Source organism: Chiloscyllium plagiosum, chromosome 30 (assembly GCF_004010195.1).
Source record: "Chiloscyllium plagiosum isolate BGI_BamShark_2017 chromosome 30, ASM401019v2, whole genome shotgun sequence".
Lineage (NCBI taxonomy): Eukaryota > Metazoa > Chordata > Chondrichthyes > Orectolobiformes > Hemiscylliidae > Chiloscyllium > Chiloscyllium plagiosum.
In genome coordinates, this window is record NC_057739.1 from 40,943,689 (window position 1) to 40,950,376 (window position 6,688).

The 6,688-nt window shown below is 42.2% G+C and overlaps 1 protein-coding gene across 2 annotated transcripts in view; it reads right to left on the reverse strand.

Annotated features, from left to right (window-relative positions):
• lhx3 (LIM homeobox 3) overlaps positions 1-6,688 on the reverse strand; it is a 169,848-nt gene that overhangs the window by 123,909 nt on the left and 39,251 nt on the right. The gene's annotated exons all lie outside the window — the stretch shown is intronic.

Genomic DNA, 6,688 nt, shown 5'->3' on the forward strand with positions numbered 1-6,688 from the left:
TTTCCCGCCGTACCAACCAGTACCCTTCCACTGACACCCTCCTTCGACTGACTGAACTGGTCCTCACTCTGAACAACTTCTTTTTCCAATCCTCCCACTTCCTCCAAACCAAAGGAGTAGCCATGGGCACCCGCATGGGCCCAAGCTATGCCTGCCTCTTCGTAGAATATGTGGAACAGTGCATCTTCCGCAGCTACACTGGCACCACCCTCCGCTACATTGATGACTGTATTGGCACTGCCTCGTGCTCCCACGAGAAGGTTGAACAGTTCATCCACTTTACCAACACCTTCCACCCCGACCTCAAATTTACCTGGACTGTCTCAGACTCCTCCCTCCCCTTCCGAGACCTCTCCATTTCTACCTCAGGCGACCAAATCAACACGGACATTTACTATAAACCGACCGACTCCCACAGCTACCTAGACTACACCTCCTCCCACCCCGCTCCCTGTAAAAACGCAATCCCATCCTCCCAATTCCTTAGTCTCCGCCGTATCTGCTCCCAGGACGACCAGTTCCAATACCGTACAACCCAGATGGCCTCCTTCTTCAAAGACCGCAATTTCCCCCAGACGTGATCGACGATGCTCCCCACCGCATCTCCTCCACTTCCTGCTCCTCCAATCGCCACCAGGACAGAACCCCACTGGGTCCTCAGCTACCACCCCACCAACCTCCAGATACATCGTATCATCCGTCGTCATTTCTGCCACCTCCAAACGGACCCCATCACCAGGGATATATTTCCCTCCCCTCTCCTATCAGCGTTCCGAAAAGACCACTCCCTCCGTGACTCCCGCATCAGGTCCACACCCCCCACCAACCCAACCTCCACTCCAGGCACCTACCCTTGCAACCGCAAGAAATGCAAAACTTGCGTCCACACCTCCCCCCTTACTTCCCTCCAAGGCCCCAAGGGATCCTTCCATATCCGCTACAAACACATTATTTACTGCATCCGCTGCACCCGATGTGGCCTTCTCTATATTGGGGAGACAGGCCGCCTACTTGCGGAACATTTCAGAGAACACCTCTGGGACACCCGGACCAACCAACCCAACCACCCCGTGGCACAACACTTCAACTCCCCCTCCCACTCCACCAAGGACATGCAGGTCCTTGGACTCCTCCAACGCCAGACTATAGCAACACGACGGTTGGAGGAAGAACACCTCATCTTCCGCCTAGGAACCCTCTAACCACAAGGGATGAACTCAGATTTCTCCAGTTTCCTCATATCCCCTCCCCCCACCTTGTCTCTGTTCCAACCCTCGAACTCAGCACCACCTTCCTAACCTGCAATCATCTTCCTGACCTCTCCGGCCTATCGCCCTCACCTTAACTTCCTTCCACCTATCGCATTTCCAACGCCCCTCCCCCAAGTCCCTCCTCCCTACCTTTTATCTTAGCCTGCTGGACACACTTTCCTCATTCCTGAAGAAGGGCTCATGCCCGAAACGTCAATTCTCCTGCTCTTTGGATGCTGCCTGACCTGCTGCGCTTTTCCAGCAACACATTTTCAGCTCTGATCTCCAGCATCTGCAGTCCTCACTTTCTCCCCAAGTATTTGAAGGCACACAATTTCATAGTCATATGCTCCATACTTGAGTTAACTTTGAAACAATCTCAGTTATCATCAACCAAACCAAAAACACAAAACCATTGAGTTATTATAAGTTGATCACATACGCTGCAAACAATCCTTCTGAGGAAAGCAGAAGTGGCATTCAAAATAAAATCCAAAATCAGGTTAAGATCATTACAGATATGAGGGAGGCAAGGAAAATGACAGCCAAAATATCTAACAGAGGTAGCAATGGAATTAAATTATTTAACTACAAGACTCAAGTATAATATTAAATTGGAATATTCGTTCTCAATCAAATTCCACATGTATAATGAACTTCACTAAATTTAAAAAAAAATTCATTTATGGGGTGTCATTGACGAGGCCAACAATTATTGCCTATGCCTACTTGCCTTGAGGGGCAGTTAAGACCCATTGCTATGGGTCAGGAGTCACATATATGCCAGACCAGATAAGGATACAGTTTTCTCCCCTTAAGGGGATGAGTGAACCAGTGGTTTTTAATGGCAATCGGCAATGGTTTCATGGTCATCATTCAATTTCAGATTTTTATTCAATTCAAATTCCACCATGTAACGTGGCAGGATTCAATCAAGCATAAAAAAAAACCCTGTAACTTCTTGGAGGTGATTTGCTTCCACCCAAGGAACTAAGCAGCTTACAAGAGGCTGCTTACCTCAAAAAGAAGAAGTGGGCAAGTGTGAGGTTATGCACTTTGGTAGGAAGAATAGAGGCATAAACTATTTTCTAAATGGCAAAAGATTTCAAAGATCAAAGGGACTTCAGAATTCTAGTTCAGGATTCTCTTAAGGTTAACATGCAACTTCAGCTGGCAGTTAGCGAGGCAATGCAATCTTCGCATTCATTTCAAAGTGTTAAAATTCAAGAACAGAATTGTACTGCTGAGGCTGTACAAGGCTCTGGTCAGACTGTCATCCCATTTCCCCTCCCTCAGTTAAAGCAGGTCCTACCTGCTCCAGGATGTGTATTAACATTTCTGAACCTAATTATTGGATATCGTAAAATAAATCAAAGCCTTGTAACTTAGTGAAAATACATTAAAGGACTCAGGGATAAAAATGTTACAGTATGCATCAGCATTTATGGTAACAGGAATTCTTAAAATAACCTGATTTAATTTTTAGATTGAGAAAGTTACATTGGAAGTAATATATTGCAAGTATTTTGCTCATATGGTCAAGAACATATTAGAAAATGGACTGCCGATATATTTTGTTTCTTTAAAAATTCTCATGAGTTATAACTGCAAGCTGGTGCCAGACATAGGCAATTCACATTCATTGGATGAGTTGTGGTAATGTGCTTTTATTAACGTGAAATGGGCAACAAATGTTAGCATGTTCCATTAAACTCAGTGGTTCTGCAGCATTAATCCATGAAGCAACAGTCAGCAATTATTCTGAAATGCACGGTAAGCTGCCTTCTGTTGTCTTACAAGAGTTACAGTAGCTGAGGTTAAGAGCTGTTACACTTCCAGGAAGACCAACGCCAGCTTATTCAGAAGGCTAAAAAGGTTAAAAGCAATGGACAGACTTCATTGCAATAACGATGGTGTTTTTGCTCATTTCACACATCAGACAAAAATTCTCATAACATCATTGTCTTAAATAATGTACTGCATAACTAGTCATGAAATGACAAGGAGACTTGAATTCATTGCTACATAAAGAACATTACAGGTTTTCAACGATTAACAAGTGTTTTTATCCTATCAAGTTACTGGGATTACAATTGAAAGCGTACAGACATGTTCATAGAGAATACAATTTGCCCCTTAATAGCAACTGAAGTAGAATTATTAAAACTGGGAACTGATGTTAAACAATAGACTGCTAGTATTTTAGACTGAATCAGACAAAACTCAACCTCAGGATGGAAGCATGCAAATTTTACTTAAGGCAAGCAATTAATACTAAAAACCAGAACTACTTCACATTAAGGCAACATGCATTTTTATAGGAATAAGTAAGCTTCATCCGTTTTGTTTCAAAGTGGAATGTGTTCTAGGAGGTGGACTGAGATACAAATGAAATTTGATATTCTCAAACTCTTCAAATATTCCCAAACTACAAAACATGAACATAGCCAAACCTCATGATTAAACTAAATTGCACCAAATATCTGCATTAAAACTATTCAGCAGAGATTGCTATCCACTGCAGTCATTTTGGAAGCGTAAAAGCTAATTTATATCTTTCACCTGGCTGGGGAAAATTTCTTTTAAACATATCTTAGTAAAGCACCAAAAACAAAAAGGTTAAATCATAACTGCATGATTAAAATGCTAATGACACCTCTGAATTAACAGTCTAACGTCTATACAGTTATGAGGTGCTTCAATCATTTGATACATATATGCAAGTACTTTTCACCCTTGTCAGTGCTCTTTTTGAAAATAAAAAAGGAGAGGAAAGAACGAACATCCCCATTTCTACCCCTAAGTAAATTTACACAATAACACGTCACCATTTTCAACAAGAAAACTATTACAAGGAAAAGCAGAAAGTGAAACAATGTGACAAGTGTGCAGAAAGTGCCTAGAGTTACTACCAGGCTTAAAAGTACTTTGCTGGCTGCATTCCAAACACCAAATTTAAAACCAATACTGAATATTAATGTTTCTGCTATTTGTGATCTCCTGTCGAAGGAAAGTGAGATTGTATAAAGTGGTTAAGCTTAGGTGGCATTTAATACCCTTGAGGGAGCAGGCTACTTCATCAAAGTAGCAGTCTTAGGCGTGGATTCAGGTTTAGATAATAGTTGTGTATTTCTGCACATGAAACAAGATTGAAATGCATGAAGATTTGCAGCAATCTCTGAATGAGTGGTCGCATATTTCAGTATTTAAAGTTCCGTTATCATATTTTAAATATTTTATAATCCACAACCTCACTGCAAGTTAGCTTGTTGAAAGAAAAATATGTCTTCGAAATTATCATCTGCTCAGTTTACCTATCCTGCACACTTTATACATAATCATGTTTTACAAGTCAATCACCTTGGTTTTTTTAAACATTGTAGCACACCAGTAGTCACTGGGATTTTGGAGGTGGGGGTGAGAAGTAGAGTGTGCGCATGAAGCGAGACCATAATTTTCCTCCCTGGTGAAATGCTTGGACTTCTGTGAACAAGGTGGAGATTTGTGCCAGTTTGGAGAAGAGTGGACTGTGTAACCAGGAGAAAACAGAGAGTCTAAAGGGGACTTTTTTAGGATCAGAGTTATTAGGAGTTCTGCAGGGGTCAGTGTCAAGACCACAACTATTACACACATTAACAATCCTGGAGGGAACTGAGGACATTGCTGCTAGGTTTACAGATGACAAAAATTGATGAAAGGCCTGGTAGTTTGAGAAAGCAAAGAGACTGAAGGAGGACTTGGGACAGGGTTGGAAAGTGGGCAAAAGAAGAAGTGGGCAAGTGTGAGGTTATGCACTTTGGTAGGAAGAATAGAGGCATAAACTATTTTCTAAATGGCAAAAGATTTCAAAGATCAAAGGGACTTCAGAATTCTAGTTCAGGATTCTCTTAAGGTTAACATGCAACTTCAGTTGGCAGTTAGCGAGGCAAATGCAATCTTCGCATTCATTTCAAAGTGCTAAAATTCAAGAACAGAATTGTACTGCTGAGGCTGTACAAGGCTCTGGTCAGACTGTCATCCCATTTCCCCTCCCTCAGTCAAAGCAAACGCTCAGAGACAGAGACACAGTATAGTTTTACCTCCAGCTTTATTTTGGGCCCTGGACGGACAGAGAACAATCACCCATATGCACAGAGACACGAGTTCTCTGTCTTCTCTCAAACAGCAGTTTCTTAATGAATTATATAGCCATTTTACAGGGAGGAACATCCAGATAAGGCAACATATATATTAATTGGGTGACTGTTACAATTAGCAAGTGTCAATAGTAAAGATTAAGCCATCTGTTGTTATGCAATGAATTACTGGCTTCAAATAATGAATACTTTTCACCTTGTTATACTGACCTCACATACTGAATGCTTCCAATATTGTTAAATGGCTCTACATAATGACTGCTTTTCCACCTTGTTAACCCATTACCCTTGCCTCCAGCACCCCATCGTTAACAGTAAGTTCTTATCTGATCTGAGTCATGATCAGCAGAATCTTGTTTCACAAAACTCAGAACATGACTCTTTCCCTGCCTGCTTAAACCCATACACATTCTCACGACCATATTTGGAATATTGAGAGCTGTTTAGGGCCCTGTATCTAAGGAAAAGATGTGCTGGTGTTGGAGGGGGTCCTGAGGTTTACAAGAACGATCCCAGGTATGAAGGGCTTGTCATGAGATTACCAGTTGAGGACTCTCAGTCAAACTTACAGAATACTAAAAGGCCTGGATAGAATGGACTTAGAGAAGATGTTCCTGCTAGTAGTTTACATAAGAACCTAAAGGCACAGCACGAGAGTGAAGGGACGACTCTTCAAAACTGTGATAAGGTGGCATTTCTTCAGCCAGAGGGTGGTGCATCTGTGGAACTCATTGCCACAGAAGGCTCTGGAGGTCAAGTCAGAGTGTCTTTAAGGCGGAGATAGATAGATTGTGGACAAGTAAGGGGATCAACGATTCTGTGGAGAAGGCAGGAGAATGGGGTTGAGAAACGCATCTTACCATCTTATGGATGTTAACCCATTCAATATTAGTTGGATTTGCAGTTTAGTTCGAAAAAGGGTCACCCAAATAATCATATTGCTAAGTATTTGACTAAGGCTAGTTACAAAATTTCAATTATGAAATTTGGAAGTGAATTATTGCCAAGGTGAACAACAAAGAGCAAGCTATTACTATAGATGATGGTGCAATCTTCTAGGAGAAAGTGAGGACTGCAGATGCTGGAGATCAGAGCTGAAAATGTGTTGCAGGAAAAGCGCAGGTCAGGCAGCATCCAAGGAGCAGGAGAATCGACGTTTCGGGCATAAGCCTTTCTTCAGGAATGAGGAAAGTGTGTCCAGCAGGCTAAGATAAAAGGTAGGGAGGAGGGACTTGGGGGAGGGGCGTTGGAAATGCGATAGATGGAAGGAGGTTAAGGTGAGGGTGATAGGCCGGAGTGGGG